A 23,078-nucleotide genomic window follows, 5' to 3' on the forward strand; every position below is an offset into this window, starting at 1 on the left:
TTGACTACTGATTTTTCTAGGAAAAGGTGCACTTATGGATGCATCATCAACTAAACATGTGTAAGGAAGTGACTTCGATAGTTAGAATCTCACAAGAAGAGCTAAGGATTTAGAAAAAAATCAACCAATCATAAAGTGATTATAGGATGACAGGCTGTAAGATCATCAATAGGCTTAAAAATTCAAGTGTAGGTCAAATTTTGGAGGGTGTTTGTCACATCGACAACACTTGGCAACACATTGGAAGAACTCTAACTTCTCTACTTAAGTCTACCTCCGAGCACAAATTCTTATTCTTTTAGGAAGTATTGATTCACGATGTGGGCCACCTCAACTTCACCATTTATCCTAGTTATAAGTATAGTCTCTCCTACCCCCTTTCTTCGTTGAACACATTTATAAGGCTTACCATATCTCAATTGTTTCAATCAAGGAGAAGGATAGTATATATTCATGAGTTTAATATGATCAAATTTTTAGTTCCATATCTAGTGTCACCCCATTTTCAACAGGCCTATTCATTACCTCGTTGGAGTCACTACAAGAACACAAGCATTGTTTCACTGCCAGCGAACTTGTTTAGTGCCTCAACGAATTTGCTTGCTTCACCTCTCTACGTAGGAAACCTTTCTCTTCTTTCACCCCTCATTTTTTCAATATTATTTAGTATTTATTAGAATTTATTACATTGGCATGGAAGAGAGATCTCGTTTTATTGGGAGAAATTGATGTTCTTCCTTAAAACATTTTTATATACCTCTAAAAAAATATGCTCCCTCTTAGTTTTATCCTTTATCTTTTCTACTCGATTGGATTTGGAAAGAAAAACACCATTCAATACCATACTGAGTTAAGGAATGAACATCCTAAAATAGATATGAGAATCATTGTTCTTCTTATATATTTCCATTCGAATGGATCGTATTATCCATTCAGACATCACTGAATTTAAAAAATATGTAAACCCAAACAAGGAAGAGGATAATAGATTAGCCAAGAATTGGTCATCATCATAATTACCCTTTCAAATATTTCTCACATTATCCTTCAAGCCAAACAAGTGTAGTTTGTATGCATGGTCTTATTGCAAAAGAAAAGACATAACAAAACCAGAAACCAAGAGCAAAAATAAAACTGCGATGTAAAGCAATATGCAAGACAAAAGAAAGAAAACAAAAAATGTAAACACTAGTTTTGGAAGGGGGAATGCAAGGCCATGCAATGCAACTAGAAAATTAAAATGTAAATAGACCTAATCCTAACCTAATGGGGTAGAAGGTCAGGACTAAGTGAAGAAATTTCAAATGTAGCCACTGAGGCTACTCCCGCCCTGCAAGTAGAAAGATATGAGAAACTAAAAACAATATAAAGCTATGTGCAAAACTAAAGATAACAACTTGAATATCTTGCACAAGAAATTGAAGGTATTTCCAACTTGCAGAAAGATGTGCCATAACAATTAAATTTAACCATCTTGCAATCATACATTTTTTATTAAAACAAAAATAATACAACCTTGAAAACATCTTGTGAATGTAACTTCATCCATGTTCTCACTCTTAGCAAACATCATGAAGGATTGAAACTTATTATTAATGATAGAAATTGCTAAGTAAGTTCATTCTATCCAATCATACACTTGATCATCAAACCTAAAATAGTCCTTTTAAAAACACTAAAATTCTTGAGAGAGTGATCTTTTAATTAGTTCTTTGGAATCATAAAGAGAACCTTGTAAGAGAAATTTGATTATATCTTGTACAGAAGCCTTGTCAAGATTGTGAGGACCTCACATAACCATCAGCCAAGGTTGAAGTACCTCAACCTCTTGAAAAGGATCCAAACAATGAGATGTTAAACTATGAAGATCTATTAGTTCAACCAAATAAATTGATATGGAATAACATCATCAGATATACTAGCGGAAAAATGATTAATTGAACACCAGATGTTAATGGTATGATCAGATGGATCAATTATAGCATAAGATTCTTGATTCTTGATCAGTTACCTTTGTATCTGATTACAAACTAAACTAGTAATATGAAAGCTCGGGGAATTAAAAACAAATTTATAGCCTTGTGAATCTAGGAAGCCAATCAGAATAACATGCTAACAAAAAGTTAGAAGGATATGTCAAATCAAATCTAGTATCCATATCAACATGGACGTTTTGATCCAATAAATGATTTGAGAATTAAATACTGCCAAAAAGGACTAATTGGGCTAAAATGAAAAAAATTAGCTTCAGAACATACATGTTAAATATTAGGAGCTAATTGTTCACAAAAGCACTTAACAGGTATAAATTCTTTAGTTGATGATGATCTTTATCTTGATAATCAGAATGATAGACTTCATAGCTATGTGCATCCATGAAATATATACATTCCAATCCTGATTTCAATGCAATAGGTTTACCCAAAGATAAATTAACCAAAGAATAATTATTTATTTAAACAGAAACTAGATCTTGAAAGTTAGGAAAAATGTCTTAGAAATACCAGAAATATTTCAAGAACAAGTTTACATCTAGTGAAACAATGCATAGAAAAGAATCATGCGATAAAATCCAAATCTAAATTATTTCAGGGATCTTGTCAGGATCACAAGAACCTAACATAGCCATCAATCAAATTTGAAGTACCTCGACTCAATGAAAAGTTTTGAAACTTTCAAATGTTGAATAGTTACATTTTGAGAGTTGAGTCATAGTATGAACTGCAAGTGGATAACTATTATCAATTATTTTAACAAGACCATTATTATTGAGATGGAAACCTTCTACATCACTAGTTTGATCATACTTTTCAACTACAACAAACAAATTACTAAAGTCATAAGATTCTTCTTATTGTGTATGTGAGGCTGTGTAAATCAGAGAAGTTTCATGAGTAACCTGAACTAGAGAATTATCCTTACTCAAGAATAGAGGTTGTAAAGAACGAATTGGACGTTCAATGACATCATTATTTTCTTCTTCATCATGTGCAACCTCTCCATATGGTTTCCATTAAAAATCCTTCTCATTAGATTTTGAACTCGAAGAGCAGGGCATATCTTCATCATGAAATTCATTGCCAACAATAGGACACAAGGCATGGTAAGTTGAAGAGGAAGTTCCTATAAAAATATGTTCTTGATAAATCAAAATGTTGGCCAATGTTCCAGGAGAATCATCACCTTGTACATCAATGGATTCATGGTAATCATATTGATAGTTTCCCAAGGCTTTAGATTAATTAAATATCTTGATTTTGTTTGACTGACTTCCGAGATCACAAGATTCTAAATTAGCCAAGGATGAAGGAGCATCATCTTGACATAGGGAACTTTGAAATAGAGAAGATAGATTAAAAATATCTTCACCTTTATGCTCCTCTACCTATGGAGTGTTACCACCTTGTATTTGATCACCATTTGGACCAGCAAATTGAAAATCAATTTTATCTAAAGAACTATTTGGTGGAGTAAATTAATCAAGCAGATCAAGATACAAAGGGTCATGACGTGTAGAAGATAGAGGATCATAGGTGTCCCTTGAAGAAACAAAACTTTTCATGATGTTAGATTCAAGATTTCGATTATGTACATTAATGTGATCTAGCATAATCAAGGGACCAATATTCACAGTGGGTTGTTTGTACTTATTAGGACATTCAAAGTCTTCTCGTATATAGCATTGACCATGAAGATAAGATGTAGGTATGGTAAATGGATCACCAATTTGATTTTCGAATTTCCCAACTTCAACAATAACACTGAAGACTACCTTATTAGACAATGAAAAGGGAGGAGGAAAAGTGACAAAAGGGGAAGCAGGTTCCTCCTCTAGAATTTGAGGTGTCTCATGATCAATACAAGTTAGGAGATCCCACTCAAATAAGCATTCATATTCAGACTGTTTCAAGGAGATTTGAACCAAAAATTGAAATTTTTCCTTGAATAAATCTCAATCCACATGTTCTTTAGGAAACTCATAACATAGGTGAAGAAATATATTAGAAAATCCCCCTACTAATTCATCATATTTCATTATAAGTTTATTAATCCTTTTATAAACATATTGGTTATCATATCTTCCAAAGGCTTGATGAAGTGCCTTGAAGAGTTGTTCAAATAAATGAATGGAAGCAGCTAGTAAGGTATGACACCATAGCTTAACTTGGCCTTCAAGTGTGAGGGTGAATAATTTACAAGCAACACATTCATAAATAAATTCATTAAGATCACAAAAAATAAGAAATTGAGATGTATGCTTAGCCATGGATATTCCACCCCTGCCATCAAACTTTAATTAAGACAAATTATAAAGAAGTTCCATGAGGAGTGAAAGATGTTTTCTATTAGAAAAAAATCTAGGGATTATGGTTTGGGAAAGAGACATTCATGATAAGATATTCAAAACAGACTCAATCAGATTAGCTTGTCATTTGACACTCCTTCTAGTGCCAATTGTTGATGGTGTTGGAAGTCTGCCAACGAGGGGGTCTCCCAGGTATGAAGTATGAATTAGACCTCACATTGTTTGGAGTAGGATCCCCAACTGGATAATAAGGTTGTTTTCCATAATATTACAAATTTTTCCTCGCTGCAATTATCGACATAATATATTAGACAAATAATATTTGAAATAAGTAATTAATTTGACACTGTGAGACATATGACCATAATGTGTATAAGGTAATTTCATGAAAAGGAAAGATAGAGTGAGCCTCTAGAAAAAAAGTAATAGTACTATCCTAAAGAGACACACAAGAGCATGGAAATAATCATTGATTAACCTGAAAATTAGTTCAAAAGATAACAATGATGATAAAAATAAAGTAACAACACACATTCAACAGGATATGTACCAAAGCCAATGAAATAGTTCATTTTGATTAGTATGTGTTAACATGAAGATACATCGTGAAAAATGAAAGAATAGTCTTACAATCATTCACAACATATGCATGAAAGTGTGATGGATCTAAGAGTTTCATATATTAAGTGAAAGTCCCAATATACACAATTATAATGTTGCCACACTAGCCCCAATAGTGGAACATTAAGTCACTACTTGCTCCTCCAAAGAAATATCTTCTCTCCTATGCCAAGCTAGAGAAGCCAAGGTGAAAAGTCCAAAGTCCAAGTCATTTCTCTTGAGCTATGAGGGTGTATTTATAACAAATGAGGTGACTCTTCACCTCCCATATGACTCTTGACCTCCCTCATGACTCTTGAGCTTCTACTATGACTTTTCAAATTCCTATATGACCTTTGAACTTCTAATGACTCTAGAACTTTCTAGTGACTTTTCAAATTCCATGTGGGACCCTTGGTATTCCACACATTTTACATTTTCTAATTTTTGAAAATACAATAATTGCATTCCATAAATAATGTGGAAAAATACATTGACACTTATGACTTTGTGACGACACTTGGGCAAGCCATGAATTGGCATTAACAACATGGAACTTCATTGTAATGTGTCCAAACCAAGATTTTGTCCTTACTTCTATGACTTTGACCTCTTCATGATGGATCTGTGTTTGCTCATATTCACCCTCCAAAGGGTTTGGATCAATGTTAAAATCTTCCAAGTCAACATGAGATGCCATTGTTCTATCATGGCCCATGATTTATTCATGCCCCTTCATGATGCTTCTTTCCTTTGTTCCTTCTTCACTAGTGCTCTCCTGTAGCCTCTCCTTGATGATCCCACTTGAGGATCACCTTCCATGTTGAAATGATATCACCTGAAGATGAATTCCACTCATGAAAAGCCAATATCAATCTAGAAACCACCTATTATACCTCTTATTTTCTCATGGAAGATGGTTATTGTGATGAGGAAACAAGCAAGGGTTTTGAGAGAAATAGGTTGAGAATTGCACAGTTGAGCATCACAGGGGATGAGGGTTGACCTCCTTGTCCACTAGAACTATGCAATGCATGGTAGGAGACTTACCATAAGAAAGGATTGCGTAGTTAGGAAAGTTAGTGAGACAAGGAGTCAAGGTTACACATTATAACTATGCAATGGGTAGTAGTTGAAGAGGAAGCTTAGGAGACTGCGGAATTGAGGGAGTCAGTGATGCAGTGAGGCATGATTGCTCACTATGATTGTGTAGTGTGCAATACTAGGAATAATAGGACAACCGATAATGTAGTTGAGGAAGCTTGACTGTTGACTAATATTGCACAGTGTGTCATGGAATATTGACTAGGCAGTGATTGTGTAGTTTGCAAGTGCAGGAGGAAAGGACTAAGATCTAGGATTGTGTAATGTGCAATCCTTGGAGGTTTTGACTATGCAGTGCATAGTTCTAGGAGGCAAGGATGGTTGACTAGGGACTAATACTTCACAATGTGCAGTTTAGCAAGGAAATATGATGAGTGGTTGGTCGATCAAGTTGTAAAGAGATGAACACTTCAGAGTTTGACTAAGTATGCGATTAATGAAACGAAATATGAAACCAGGACATGTAATAAAGGTTGATCATGATCACACACTTAAAATCAATCAACCACATGAAGATTAAGCACCTAGCACCCAAAATAAACATGGATCCATTGACACCACAACAAAGTGACTCTAATTTCTAAGTGCGACAGTTGAAACGTAGCTTTGCGACACTTAGAATACAAGTTACAACACAAGTTTTGCCTAGAAACAGAAATTTCGCTAAGATATGGGAGAGTGTCTAGTGTATATTCTTAGGATGGATGGGGTCAAATAATGTAGAGGCGTGCAATAGGGATACCTATAGTAGTGCGCTAAAGTGCAACATAAGTAGAAGTACAAAAAGTTAAAAGAGACACTTGCGACAATAAGAAAAGGTGAAAACGACACTTGCAAAAGTTAAAGAAAGTGAAAGAAACATATCCCAAAGTGAAGAAAAAACAAAATCAGTAGTTGTTAAAGTTAAATAAAGTAAAAACAACAGTCGTGAAAATGAAAATGATACTTATGAAATCAAAAGTGCAAAAAAGAAACAGTTGAGAAAAATCGTTCGGATGATGGTAAACTTACTATGTTGCGCACTAACTATCAAGAAAGATTGCACAGAGCACTATCCCTATGGATTGCAAAGTCATTGTCATCAGAGAGTGTGCAAGAACTATACTCAAATACTTTTCATGCACTTTTTCTAAATATTGTGCATGCATTACTCTCAAGGACTACGCAATGCATATCTTCAAGGATAACAATTGACCACTTAACTTTCTAGGAAGAGGTGAGATTATGGATGCATCATTAGTTAAGCATGTGTAAACAAGTGACTTTGATAGTTAGAATCTCATAAGAAGAGTTAAGGATTTAGAAAAACATCAACCAATCACGAAGTGATTATAGGATGACAGATCGTAAGATCATTAGCAGGTTCTAGAATTATAAAGTAGGAAAAATTTTGGAGAGTGTTTGTTGTAGTGACAACGTAACCATAAAATTGGGTGGAGCTAGTACTAACATCTCACAAGCTAATAATAGCAATAAATTGTGACTTGGAAAGAGTTGAGACATCCTTTATAGTGGGGGCACATGCTCCTTAAGCCTCATCACAACAGGCCAATATTAATTTATCATATATAAACTCTACCCCCCTCTAGTTTTGAACATGTGACCTCTTATGAGGAAGCACATGCTCTTAACAATATTTCTTTGTAAGGAGGAGGGAATATTAGCATCCTACCCTAACCTCCATACTTTATGCTACCTATTAGTTATAAATTGATGTATGTGGCTATCTCCTTTAACTAAGTCCCTTTAGATAGTAGCATATTGTTATTTAATGTAAAAGGGTCATGTTTGTTAAATAAGACCTACTAGGTAGTTGGTACCCATTAAGGATGGGACCACCAATAGTGAGGGCTTTTCATTTAAGAATCTATTTAAGAATTTAGGGGGATAACAAATGTTTTCTTGAGTATGTTGTATTTGAAGCTTTTCTCGGTGAAATTGTGTCCCACCTTAAGAGGAAAATGAGCATTACTTTATTTTGATTATCATAATATAAAAGTATAGTTCACATATTTTGTTTTATTTGTATCTTTTATCTACTTTTATGTCTTTATAATCCCTCGTTTGAGTTCGAAACCTAAAGGTGAAGAAACAATACAAAAGATTTGATAAAATCAGTATAAAGAATCACACAGCTGCAAATATCTAATTTCAAAACATTAAACAAACCCTAACCTCCTCTCTAGATTCTAACCAAATAAACTTATGAACATGCCATAAAATATCATATTTTAAAACATGCATATAATAATATATGATAACTATAATATGATAACTTTATACTATTATTATTATATGTACACATATAAGATATAATTAAAATTCAATTATATATATATACACACACACACCAGCCTAGATCCATCTTGACCCTATATTTATCAAGCGTCTAGAGGGATCAAATCTTTCGAGGCACAAACCTATTTTTTGAGCACGAAACTTGAGGAAAGGCTTGCAATTCAACACATTTGATCCCTCTTGATGATTGATATATATGAGGTTAAGATGGAACTAGGATGGTTTCAGTCGTGCACAGTCACACAAACTTTGATGAACATATTATTATTTTGATCATATTATATGTGATAAATATGTCTAAGATTAATTTAGTCATTTTAATTTTAAATTTACTCAGTTACCTTAGTTTTTTGATATGATAGAGACTGTTAATAACTTGAATGATGAACTAAAATTTTGAATGCAAAGTGACAAAGTAACAATGTTGAATGATAGAAAATGTGAATAATACAAATGTAGTCAATTACAAATAGTCTTCATTATGATCAATCTCAAAATATTTTATTATATTGTTTTTATTATCACACTTGTTAGTTTTTCCATTTTTCAAATCGCTCATATGAAAAGGGCAGTTTTTTCTTTTTTCTTTTTTTCATGTGTGGTTCACGGACACCCATGGTCACTGGGTGGCCGCTACGTCCATAGAAATATCTGAGCTTGATCAAGGGTATCAAGCCTCGCGTCCAATAGCTAGGCCTAACCCTAAGGACTTCGGGGAGAATTGACCCTATGACCTCCCAAACGGCGAGGCACTTATTTGACCAGTTTAGCTAACCCTTGGGGTTGTATGAAAAGGGCAGTTGAAATCGTAGACCATTCAATATTTAAATCGAAGTACTGTAGTAAATGTCATAACTTATCTCTCTTTCTCTCCAATATTAGTAATAACTTTGTCTAGGTAATCATTGTGACTTATGGAGTGTTAAACCCCAAGTAAGTTTCAATGTTAGTTGTTTTCCATTACCTCATTTGAATGCAAAGTTACTAACAATGTTGAATGATGGAAAATGGGAATAATAGGAATGCAGTCAATTAAAAATATTTTATAGTGTTAATAAGGAAACATTTTAGGTAAGTGAATGTTCTATTTAAGATGAAAATTCAAGTATTTTATTTATGTTTGAATTACTTTGGCCAAAAAATCAATGCACATCGTCAATCTTTTTTTGTGCTCACACTGAAATCAATGCACACTATTAATCTAATTATGTTGAAATTAATGTACATCATACGTCCAGTTACATCAAATCATAAATCGACATCCACATTGAAATCAATGCATCTAATGCAAGCAATCAAATAGGATTAGAAATCAACATCTACATTGAAATCAATGCATCTAGTGTGTTATGCTCCTATACCAATAGGTGTCATATTTCATGATTGACTTGATGAGCTATGAATATATTCATACCTTTCCTTGTTGCAAAGGTTTTCCATATTGTCAAAAAATAAAAATCAAAATAAAAAAATGTAAAGAGGTATACCCTAAAAGAAAAATCAAAGGGTCAAAAGAAATAAAATGGTCAAAAAATAAGATGAAATGAACCCCAAGCAAAAAAAGACTAGGAAAGTGCGCAAGTCTTAATGCCACTACCATTTCATTTTCTGTAATAAGCAATTGTGTGTAGCTTTTTAAACTTATGCCACAATTGATGAAGAGTCAAACTGTTTAGACTTGGCTCATTCATTTTTCAATTTCAAGCTATAGAGATAGAGAATAAAATCTGACCAAACTGTTTAATCTTGGCAGATAAGCAGATAGGTAGAGTAAATACAAGGAGCTCAACAGTTTAAACTGAGCCCTTGGATGTAATAAGGTTAGATTTAGATAGGCTTCCATATGTAAAACAAAAAGTGTGATAAGGGTTTGCCAGTCCAAGTGCACCCTAATAAAGAAGAAAAAATGTCAGGCTAAAGTAGGTAGGGTAGGTAGATGGTGTTGCAGAATTACTTGTAATGGATAATGTCTCTAAAATGTGTTAATTTTCACTTTTATCACAAGTTCTAGGTAGACATTTTACTTGATGGAGTACAAGCAAAACAAGGTTAAATAATTAACTTCCCTTCACATTTTTCCCTAAAGATTTCACTGATTCACCCTAAAGTATTAAGGTCTTTGAAAATCAAAGGGGCTCAAAGCATTTCTCTGACTTCTAGAGGGACTGAACCCTCGACCCAATGATTTAAAAGCCTAAGTACTTAGACTCATTCATAAACCGTTCATTTCATTTCATAAAGTTTCTCCTAAGCAAAATCTTAATTTACTTAGTCGACCCAATGATTTAAAAGCCTAAGTACTTAGACTCATCCATAAACCGTTCATTTGATTTCATAAAGTTTCTCCTAAGAAAAATCTTAATTTACTTAGGAATAATGCAGAATATCACTTTAAAAACCCCCTTTCACTTTAGCCTAAGTTAAATATACTCTTTAAATGTTTTACTTGGCATTTTTACACTTCATATGTCATGTTAACCTTTTAACCTATATTATATAAATCCCGAAAAGACATTCCCGTTCCCGTATTATTTAATTATATATAAATCCCCGACATTTTATATACCCCACCACGGTTAATTATAACCATAAAGTATAGTCAAAAGGGATTAATGGATTTATCATAAATTCATTAATAACCAAAGTTCCCCGCCCCGATGGAATTAATTAATTTTCCAGGTTAATTAACAACCACCCCCCGACCAATCATGTTGATTCTGATACGATTAAAGTTGTTAAATGTGTCGGGCCTGCCACGGTTAAGGTCCCACTGTACCCCGCTCCCTATCGGCCATTCGATCGTTCCTCATCCATCCGACGGTTGACAACGATATCGTGCCCCCGTGGTGAACGCGCTTTAATGCGCGATCACCAGGCGGTTTTTTGCCCGTACCCCCGCAACACGTCATGCAGCATATATGCTCACTCCCCTCGGTCGAAAGCCGCCCAACCCCAAAAGCGGTGCGAGCACATGCCGCTTACTGCCCCTCTGTAAAACAACAAAACGTCCCATCTCCGCTTGCATCACCTGCCCAATAAATCCAAAAAACCCCACCAACCTCCATTTTGTTAAATAAAACAAAAAAGAGTTGTTTTCACTGTTATACGCTATAACCAATGCTCCCATACAAAACAACATCCAAGTCAACTGTACCAACTTCCCATCTGCCACCTGATCAAAAACCTATAGCGACGCACTCCACAGCCTGTCATCCAACCTGCCATCGTACTGTTTACCTCCGAGATAAAGGTATTTATCCAGTCTACCCTGAAACCCTGTAATTTAGGTTTTCTCCTAAAAAATTCTACAAGAAAGGGCCCAATTCAGTTCTAGGATAGTCTGTGGTTGCCATAACAAGTTTCCAAACTTGCTGTTTGGTCTATTTTCTCACATAAAGTCTAAATTCCATTTTGAATCCACAAGAACCAAAGATGGAAAACCATATAGCCCTGAATGTTGCTACCATGAACGCCCCTCACAAAGACATAGATTATCTACCTCTGGCCGATAAAGATTTTCAGATAAAATACCTATCTGGTGTTAAAAACCATCTACAGGCCTTCTGCCAAGCCAGAGATAGTTATCTGAATAAATTTGACATTTTTGGACTGTGGGAATCTAACCTTCCCATGTATTTCCTCCCCTTAGTCCATTTTTTCCCAGAAATAATTAATCATTGTTGTGCTAATTATGATCCCAACCATAGAGTTGTTATGTCTCCAAGCCAGATAATCCTTTTTCCCATAACTGCTAAATCCATCAATAAATTGCTACAATTCCACTCTAGTCAGCCCCTCACTCCTATTTCCATGGGATATTTACTTGAAAAAGCATCTTAGTTGTCCAAATCAGAAGTGACTCATATTGCTCAAACCTTCATGTTGCCAAAGCACCAGCCCAAAGGTCCACCTCCTTATCTACAGACTTTCTTCACTGAAACTGGAAGACTCATTGTTGATATGATAGCCCTAATTATGGGGTTTAATTCTAGTGAATATGTGGATGATATCACCCTAGTATTATTATCAATCTTTACTCCAGGACAGCCCCCTGCTGTCAGATATGACTATGCCACCTTTATTGCCAACAAGATCCATGATCAATTCCTGAATTTAGAAAGGGAAGGAGTTTTCAAATACACCTCTTTCATATACCATCTTATGTTATATTATCAGTCAGATAACTTTCCTTTCCCTATCAAGAAATTGGACACCAAAGGAAATCCTAGATCTGTTATCTTTTGGAGTTCAATCTTTCATAATACCAGTGAGTCCCCTTATACTTATAATGAGTTCATTGACTTATTTGTACATCCAACAACCACTCTATTGATAGGAGTTTCCCCTCCTAGGATTAATGGTGACATGAAGAAAATTCTCCAGCTCTCTAAGCAGTACAAGACAGGTGACTGGTACCTATATGAAAATCACACAGAAATCAGGATGTATGGATGTGAACTATGCCCTTTTAAGTTTCCCAAGTATGTTCCCATGAGATTATTTGCATTGGAATATTTCAGGCAGATCATAAATGTAGATTTAGTCCATTTTTGTGGTGCCAAGAAGAAAGCTCAGCTCAGAATTAAGAACCAGCTAGGCCCTTTTGTCATCAACAATAGGGATGCATGGAAAGAAGCTGAAAAAATATTAGAAGACCACCTTAGATTACAAAAGAGTTTTAGGTGGGTGCCATATGACCCCTGCAGTTTTATATGTGACAGAAGGATGAAGAACAGGTTATCCCCTTATATACATCATAGGATCCCAAAAATTGAACAATTTTCAAACCTAGATGAATGGATAGAGGGGACCCTAGTAGAAGAGGTTAATGAGCAAGTCAATATGGAAAATGTTATGAGAGATCTTGAGAAAACCCTTGACTTAGATTCTTTTGGGCAGGTACCATTCAATTTGTCTCAAAAATCAGCAATTAGTACATCCACTGCTGGAACTTCTCAACAACCTCCACAGGAAGTCAACATACCAACCACAGGAACATCCAAAGGAAAGGAAGTAGATACCACAGAATAGCCTACAATGTCAGATTAGCCTAGAATTTCCAAAGAATAGGGTCAAAAACCAACTCCTCCAGCTCAAACCAAAGTAGCAGAAAGTCCAATTTTGTAGACTCCTCTAAATGAGGAAAGAAATAAAAACAGGGACAGGGAAACCACTACCCCCACTAGTGGACCCACAGGACAACCTGGGATAAAGAGAAAAAGACTGAATCCTCTTTTAGAAGAGGAAATTATTGAAGAAACTACAGATAGTCAAAGAATAGAAAGGGTAGTTAGCCAACAAACTTCCCCATTGGGAGGAACATCCACTAGCTCACAGAGGCAGGAGCTAGAAAGACAACATAGTACAGAAGTATCATCCACCAGGCCACAAAGTAAAGAGGCCTTAGATATCAAGAAGACATTCACAGAAATAAAAGCAAAAAATGATCCAGTAAGACTTCAAATTTACAATCAGTATTTGAGAATGGCCCCCACAAACCAGCAGAGATTGATGTCAGCCTATGACATTCAAGAGGGAAAGATGATAATGAGCTACTTCAAGCCAAAGGTTCAGCAACCTCAAACAGCAGCAGATTATATCAGGACAAATCTAGAAGTCTTGGCTAAGGATATTAATCCTTTAGATCAGATTGAACTTCACAAGCAAACTGGGGAAATGGTCTATTCAACCTTAATCAATAAAGCATTGATGGCTCACAGGCTACAAAACTCTTTGGATAATACAACTGCCCAGCTAAACTTAGAAAAAGCCTTCTCCCTAGCTAAGGATAACAGAATAAAATCATTAGAAGAAATCATCATTGGATTGGGACATGATCCCAAAGATGTAAAAGGTGTAGAAGCACTAATCAAAAAGAAATAAGAAGATATTGCTGCCTTGAGGAAGCAGCTAAAGCTACCTCCTTCAAGGCATCCATAGACTGTTGAGGTTATAAAGCAGAAATCTGAAGAAGAGATGATGGATCTCCTCTTGAAACTCAATGAAAGATTGAATGACACAGAGCAGGCATTAGAAAAAGCATTGAAGGACAAGCAGGGAGAGTCAACCTCTCAGCCTCCTGATGTAATCCCCATAGTCTCAACAGCAGTCCCTTCTACACTTGGAACAACATTAGCTCCAAACATCCCAGCAACCACAGTAGAGGTGGTCACAGGTACAACAATAGCAGGGACAGGACAAGGTGGCAGTGCTAATTTGAGCACTGAAGAGCTGATAAAGGCAATGGAAGAAATGAGAGTACAAGTTTCAGAATTAAAATAAGTAAAATAGCAGTTGGCTAAGGTAGAAAGAAATTATGATATCTCCAAAATAAATGTTGTGGAAAAAATAAGGGAGATCAAAGCATTAGAAAATAAAGTGAAAACATTAGAAAAGGATCTCACTTTTGAGAAGCCTCTGGCAGAGATCAAGAAAATTCTGTGGACCAACATCACCCAATCCATAAATGATGTTTGGCCATGCATCCAAGTGATCTATGAACAAATTGATCTAGAGAAAGCAGCACAGGAAAAAATTCAAAAGACAAAAGCTCTATTAGGACAAATGCCTGATCAAGCCAACCGGCTCATACATATTTTGAATAATAGAAATAAGGAACAACGGGAAGAACTTGTCATCGCAGACAGACAAACACTATTTTGGAAATCAAAAAGGTGCTAACCAAGAAAACTTTGATGCATAATTTGGAGAGAAGATGTCAAGATATGCAGGTGGAAATTAATTCTTTTATGGAGAAGTTAATTATTTTTCAGAATAAAGGGCTACCAAGTCCTTTGGTGATTAATGACAGATGAATGAAGCATATAGATTAAGTAAGAAAATTGAATAAGTATGCTAGCAATCAAGCTAGTTCATCAACAAGTGCATCAGGAATAAAATCACTCCCCACAGGTCGAGTTCTCTATGACAGCTTAGAGAACTTATTCTATGTTGAGCATGAGATTAAACACTTATTCCCAATCTAGCCTACCTTTTTCAGATATACAAAAACTAATGAAACTCTAAGGAAACTTCAGAAACACAGATTGCCAAAGAAAAAATGGTGGGAAGACATGTTGGAAATTTTGTAAATTTATCTCTGATAAAATGTAAATTTGCTCTATTTACTATGGTAAAATGAATAAACGTGAACAAATATGAAAAAAGGTCAAACAGGTCGAAGTGTATCAGAACAGGTAAAGAGTATCAGTCAAAACAAGGTAGCCAGCACAGAGTTACTAAAAAAGAAAGCAGCAAGACAAATCATAGGACCTACCTCACACTCAATAAGAAAAGGAACAGCACAACATCAGTTTACCTTTCTCCTATCTTCGAGACTAGTTGTCTCTATTTTCTTGGAACCTACTCTTAGTCACCCTAGAATATATCTCACTCTGTTATGAGATATTTTTTGTAAATATTTTTTGTACAAATACCCCCTCAATTGGAGTATTGAGAGTGGATTCTTAGACATTGCTATAATATTGATTATTTTGGAATAAAGTGCTTATTGGTTCAAATTTTGTATGGCTTGCTAGATAAAGAATTGAAGCAAACGAATTTTCACGGATTTCTTGAAGCAAGCACTAGATCAATAAGTCCTCTATACCTTGTATTTTAAAGTTTTCCTTGTTTATTATATCATCCATGTTTCACATCTGAATGATAAATGAAAAAGAATAATTCAGAATATGCTTGATTGCACTCTGTTTTCAATTGTTATTATTCTCCATGTTTTCTTCTAAATTAGTATAAACAGTGAAATCTTAATTTCTCCTGTTTTCTAGTTCTTTCATTATGATTATTTATTAAAGAATTCTTAACTTCTCTTTAGTAGTAATCATTCATGTTCCCTCTTTAAATATACTGAAGGATTTTTAACTTCCCTTCACCCATTTTAAGCCCATTCCATCTATTCCAAGTTGCTATTTGTTCCCTGTTTGTTATGAAACCAGCTCAAGAAAAGATAGAAAAGATAGATCAACGCCTTAGAATTCAGCCTCTTCGAGGGGGCAACCTCCTTTACATTACATAAATGAACAATTCTTGGATGATACAAATGACACAACCTCCTTTCTATATATAGGAGTCTAAGGAGCCACAATATAATCTAGCCGACCTAACAATAATAATATAAAGCCACAAAAATAACAATAGAGGGATTCTATGGGGCACAGAAATAACAATATGGGGGTAATAGGGGCACAACAATATAAATAAGGGGTATAACTACAATAGTAATGGGGTAATCACTAGTATTATAGGGACCCAACATGCCCCTCTCCTTCAAAAAAGTGTTGTCCTCAACGCTTGAGTAGTTCTGGATACTTCTGCATAAAATTCTCATCCTCCCATGTGGAATCTTCAGCGGATAAGTTCTTCCACTTGATAAGATACTCTGAAATTGATCGATTTCGTAGCTGTCGAGTTCTTGTTTCTGTGACTGCTTCCGGTTCCAATATAATTTTTCCTTCCTCATCAAGTTCTGGCAATATTGTTTGAATTGGGAGCTTGTCACCTATAACCTTCTTTAAACATGAAACATGGAAGACTGGGTGCAATCGAGAAGCTGCAGGAAGCTCCAATTTGTATGCCATAGTACCAATCTTTTGCAACACCTTGTATGGACCATAATACTTTGGTGATAATTTATTATCCTTCTTAGCTTGCTTTAGGGACATTTGCTTATATGGTTGTAGCCGTAGGAATACCCAATCACCTACATCAAAACTTCTTTCACTGCGATGTTGATCTGCCTGTTGTTTCATTCTATTTTGTGCCAACACGAGGTTATCCTTTAAGAGTTGGAGGACTTGTTGTTGATGTTCGATGTGATGTTCCACTGCCTGAACCTTAGAATTTTCTCTTAAATATGATGTGATGGATGGTGGTTGATACCCATAAAGTGCCATAAATGGGGTCATTTTTGTTGCTGTATGGAAGGAAGTGTTATACCACCATTCAGCCAGAGGCAACCATTTGACCCATTGTGTCTGTTTATCAGATACAAAGCAACGAAGATATCCTTCCAAACATTTGTTTACTATCTCAGTTTGCCCATCAGATTGAGGATGATAAGATGAGCTATGAGCTAACTGAGTACCAAGACAAGAAAATAATTCTGTCCAAAAATTTCCAGTGAAAATGGGATCTCTATCACTTACAATAATCTTTGGGTTTCCATGTAGATTTTGAACTGTTTCCATAAATGCAGTAGAAACTGTATTGGCTTTAAATGGATGTGATAATGCACAAAAGTGTGCATACTTGGTAAGTCTGTCAACTACCACCATGATGACACTCTTTCCCTCAGACTTGGGTAAACCTGTGATAAAATCCATTGAAACCTCCTCCCAACGTTGGCTTGGAATGGATAAAGGTTGTAATAGACCCGGTGTCTTAATTGTTTCAACTTTATTTTGCTGGCAAACCAAACATTCCGCCACAAACTTTTGAATATCTGATTTAAGGCCATCCCAAAAAAATTCCTTCTTAACCCTGTGGTAAGTTTTTAAAAATCCTGAGTGCCCTCCTAAGGGAGAAGTGTGCAATTCCATAAGAATCTTTTGTTTTAGCTGGGAATTCTTACAGAGGTATAAGCGATCTTTGTACCATAACGAATCATTTTGCCAGCTAAATGTATCAGAAGTACTGGAATCTTGTTGTAGCTTTCGAATAAGTGCCCACACTTCTTCGTCATTCTTCCATTCCTCCCTTGCTTCGTTTATCCAATCTGGTTGGATAATAGAAATGGCACACAACAATGCTTCCACATCCTCATCCTTTCTTGAGAGTGCATCTGCCACCACATTTTGCTTCCCTTTTTTGTAGATGATTTCAAAGTCATAACCCAACATCTTTGTGACCCACTTTTGTTGCTCTTCAGAGGATAATCTTTGTTCTAAAAAGTATTTAAGGCTATCATGATCCGTTTTTACCTTGAAGTGTCTTCCCATTAGGTAGGGTCGCCATTTCTTAAGTGCATGGAGTATTGCCAACATTTCCTTCTCATAAATAGCTTTGCTTAAAAACTTTCCCTTGATTGGACGACTTTCAAAAGCAATGGGTCTTTCATCTTGCATTAGAACAGCACCAATTCCATTTCCTGAAGCATCACATTCCACAATAAAGGTTTTTGTGAAGTCCGGTGTAGCTAAGACCGGTGCTTGGCACATTGCCTCTTTAAGATGTTCAAAGGCCTTTGTTGCTTCCGAAGTCCATGAAAATGAATCTTTCTTCAATAATGTTGTTAGAGGTGCTGCTATTCTCCCATAATTCTTAACAAACTTGCGATAATACCCTGTCAACCCAAGAAATCCTCGCAGATGCTTTATGGATGTGGGGATTTTCCATTCCTTAATGGCTTTAATTTTGCTAGGGTCTACCTTAACTCCTTCATGAGATACAATATGACCCAAATATTCCACCTCCTGGACTCCAAAGAAACATTTGGATCTTTTTGCATATAATTGTTTCTCCTCCAATAGTTGTAGCACCCTGTCAACATGTTCAACATGATCCTTCCAAGACTTGCTGTAGATTAGTATATCATCAAAAAATACTAACACAAATTTTCTAAGGAATGGTTTGAAAATTGAATTCATCAAACCTTGAAATGTTGAAGGTGCATTGGTAAGGCCAAAAGGCATGACCAAAAATTCATAATGACCCTCATGAGTTCTAAATGCCGTTTTTGGAATGTCTTCAATCTTCATTCTGATTTGATGATATCCCGAACGAAGATCCAACTTGGTGAAGTAAATTGATCCATGCAATTCATCCAGTAATTCATCAATAACAGGAATGGGGAACTTATCTTTAATAGTGAGCTTGTTGAGCTCCCTATAATCTGGACACATGCACCATGATCCATCCTTCTTGTGCACCAATACTACTGGAGCTGAGAAAGAACTTTGACTCGGTTGAATTATACCAGCCTCTAGCATTTCTGCAACCATACGTTCAATTTCACTTTTTTGGACATAGGGATATCTGTACGGCCTGATGTTTGGAGGAAAACTTCCTGGAATCAGATGAATAGCATGATCATGATCACGCATAGGTGGGAGACCCTTGGGAGTCTCAAATACCTTGGAATGATTGTCCAAGACTTTTTGGAGATCTGGAGAAATAGATGATTCCAATGTGGAAACATCTAGTGAGCATAATTGTGCAATTACACCTCTTTGCTCCTTTCTTAGAAGCTTTGTCATACCATGAGAGCTGATTATCTTTCCTGGTTTCCCTGCAATACCCCTTAATTCAACTTCCTTTCCTTCCGAAGAAAATTTGATGAAAAGTTCTTGAAAATTAAAAGCTATTGTACCCAAGGATTGTAGCCATTGGACTCCTAGTACAACATCCGCACCTCCCATTGGAATGGAAAGCATTGGGCTAGTCAATACATATTCTCCCATGGATAGCTTGATATTATGGCACTTTCCAGAGCAATTTATTGTTCCTCCATTTGCAATCATCACTTGACACTCTGGTGCTGGATATAGGAAGCAATTCAATTCTTTTGCTACCCTACAATGAATAAAATTGTGGGTGCTTCCTGAATCAATCAACACTATTACCTTTTTCTTCTTGATTTGTCCTTCTATCTTGATGGTTTGAGGAGTGGTAATTCCCGCCAATGCATTACAAGATATGGTCGGATTTATTTGTTCTTCATCTAGGCTTTGTTCCTGGAATATATCCTCTTCTTTTGACCTTTCTTGCTCCTTTTCTTCTTCCTCTTCAAAATCTATGTAGAATAATTTCTTCTCAGCACACTTATGACCTTTTGTGTATTTGCTATCACAATTGTAACAAAGCCCTTTTTCTCTTTTTTCTTCCAATTGTTGTGGTGTCAACCTTGTAGGTTGTGGAAGACTATGGGCAACAACACTTCCATCTTTATAGGTGTGAATGGTATGCTTCCTAGTTGCCATAATTTTGCTTTCCATTTTTCTTGCTAACCTGAATGCCTTCTCTAATGAATCAGGTTCCCAAAGGCGCACATCATGTTGGATATTATCCTTTAAAGACCCTATGAACACATCAATCCTATGCTCCTCTGGAATATCTTTTACCCTTATGTTCAATTTTTGGAACTCCTCAATGTGCTCCATTATTGAACCCTTTTGTTTGAGACTTATCAATTGGCTAAAAAAAGTGTTGCTTTTTGTATCCTCATAATGTGCTATCAATTCTTCCGTAAAAATTGCCCAAGTGATAAATTGTTTACGAGAACAAAGCCATTGATACCATACAAACTGATTTGGTTCCAAATATAAAGTTGTCATACGTACCTTTTGTGTGTTTTGCACATTATTGAGATCGAAGAATTGCTCCATCTGTAATATCCATGTGGCGGGATCCTTGCCATCAAACTTCCTCATATCGATTTTTGGAACATGGTGAGTCTTCGATCCAACATTAGAGTCTATGGAATCATGATTAACATTTCTTTTGTTCTCATCATGAGTTTCCTTTACTACCTTTTCACCATTAGTGACCCTTTCTTGTAGCAAGTTCTTCAATTCTTCCATGTCTATCTTCAAATCTATCTTCAAATTTACCATCGAATCCTCCATCTTAGCTTCCATGCCCTTTATCTTAGATTCCACGCCATTTATCTTAGATTCCACGCCACTTATCTTAGCTTCTGTTAGCTTTTGTGAGCGTGACATTTGTTGCACTTGTTCTTGTAATTTTGATATATCATGTAGCATTTCTTCCTCTTCTTCATGAGTCATGCTAGAGCTTTCAGGTTCCTTACTAGGTGTTTGCATTTTCTTTCCTCGGGGCATCAGTTACCGATAATAATGCTTTACTATGCCCTTTGAATTCCGTTAAACCAAGCTTAGATAAAAAATTAAAAAAAAACTACACACCTTTTTTCACTTTATAGAAGCCTGATATTGAATCTGATGTATCTCTGTAATTTCTGATCATCCAGTTCTGAAATTGCTACCTGTAGTAGTTCTACGTCCTCTTTCCAATGCCACAAGTCTGAGCCAAATTGGATTCTCCAAGTAAAAGTTATGTGAAATCTCCCACAGTGACTTGCTTTTAGACTGATTCAGGAGAGCGAACTTGTACGACGTGCCGCAAGTCACTGTTTCAACCTTTGAATCTGAAACACACATAAAAGAAACTACAGTCCGTCCTCTTTCTATACCATTTTTTGAAATTTCAATCCGATCCTCAGAGAGAGAGTTATGACGATTTTCCCCAGGTCACCTGTTTTGAATGTAATTTAGGAGTCTGCAAAAAGGCCAACTTCCTCAGATCATATCTCCGAAAATATCACGCAAAAAGCTTTGAAATTCGGACCCAAGGTTCAGCGCCAATTCTTCTCAAATGGGTTTTTTTTGTGACTTCTGAAACGTCACAGAAAAAACGTTATAGCGAAAATGCCACGATGACCTGTTTGGAGCAGCGAAACCCTAGAATCCAAAGCTCTGATACCAAATGTTATGAAACCAGCTCAAGAAAAGATAGAAAAGATAGATCAACGCCTTAGAATTCAGCCTCTTCGAGGGGGCAACCTCCTTTACATTACATAAATGAACAATTCTTGGATGATACAAATGACACAACCTCCTTTCTATATATAGGAGTCTAAGGAGCCACAATATAATCTAGCCAACCTAACAATAATAATATAAAGCCACAAAAATAACAATAGAGGGATTCTATGGGGCACAGAAATAACAATATGGGGGTAATAGGGGCACAACAATATAAATAAGGGGTATAAATACAATAGTAATGGGGTAATCACTAGTATTATAGGGACCCAACACTATTTGACCATCTTGCCCTGTGAAACCATCTTTTGTTAAGAAACCAAGTCCAGTTAAGCCATCTTCTTTGACTCCATTAGCCTAATGGCCTGAACTACTTAGTTTTACCCCTCTGCTATTGAATCTCACCACCCAAACTCAAATAAAACTCATAAACTTCACAACTAGCCTAATATTTTTCAAAACCAAGCTAAATCATAAAGAGAGAGCCCTCTCTGGATACAGATAATTGGCTAGATTCTGTATCTAAAAGTTGGTTTTTTGGTTACCTCGGACCCCTTTTCTCTTCCAACAACTTTAGGGAAAATCTAAGTGATAACATAGTGGCGACTCCACTGGGGATCTGAATAATTTGTTTGTTACTATTGTTTATTTTATAAGCTACAAACGGAGCCTAAAGTTAGCCAAGTAGCCTTTGAACTACTCTTGCTTTGCAATTGCATAAGTAAATAAATGACACTTCAGTCTATCTCCGGTTTAGCTTATGGATTCAACATTTGGTTTCAAATTCTTGATCAATTCCTCTTATCAAATAAGTCTTTACGAAAGTTTGAATCCCATTCCTTAAGCCTCTTAAAGAAACTATAAGAAGTTGTATTGTCCAACCCATTTAGAGAAAAACCCAAAACATACCTAGAAACCTGGCTTCAGAAAGGACTCGTTACACCAGAGCTAACTCTGATCCAAATCCACCACCTGTGTTCAAAAACCCTACAATGATCCCTAATATTCTTAGGAGACAAGATAGCCAAGAGAGTTCTACTAGTTCTCGGCCTTCATACAAATCAAGATCATGTCCAATGAAGTGGATTTACCTTGAGTACAAACCTTTTCATGAGTCTTTTGAGACCTCTTTATTTGTAACTTTTTCTGAATCTGGGTTAGCCTACACAGTTCATGACCCACTATTTGTTGAAGGTTTACAACTTGAGATTGTCACTTCACATCTTGACAGACATTTGCAAAATTCCATT

Source organism: Pinus tabuliformis, chromosome 2_2 (genome assembly GCF_031772625.1).
Source record: "Pinus tabuliformis cultivar Carrire ecotype Pingquan chromosome 2_2, CPIR1, whole genome shotgun sequence".
Taxonomy (NCBI): domain Eukaryota; kingdom Viridiplantae; phylum Streptophyta; class Pinopsida; order Pinales; family Pinaceae; genus Pinus; species Pinus tabuliformis.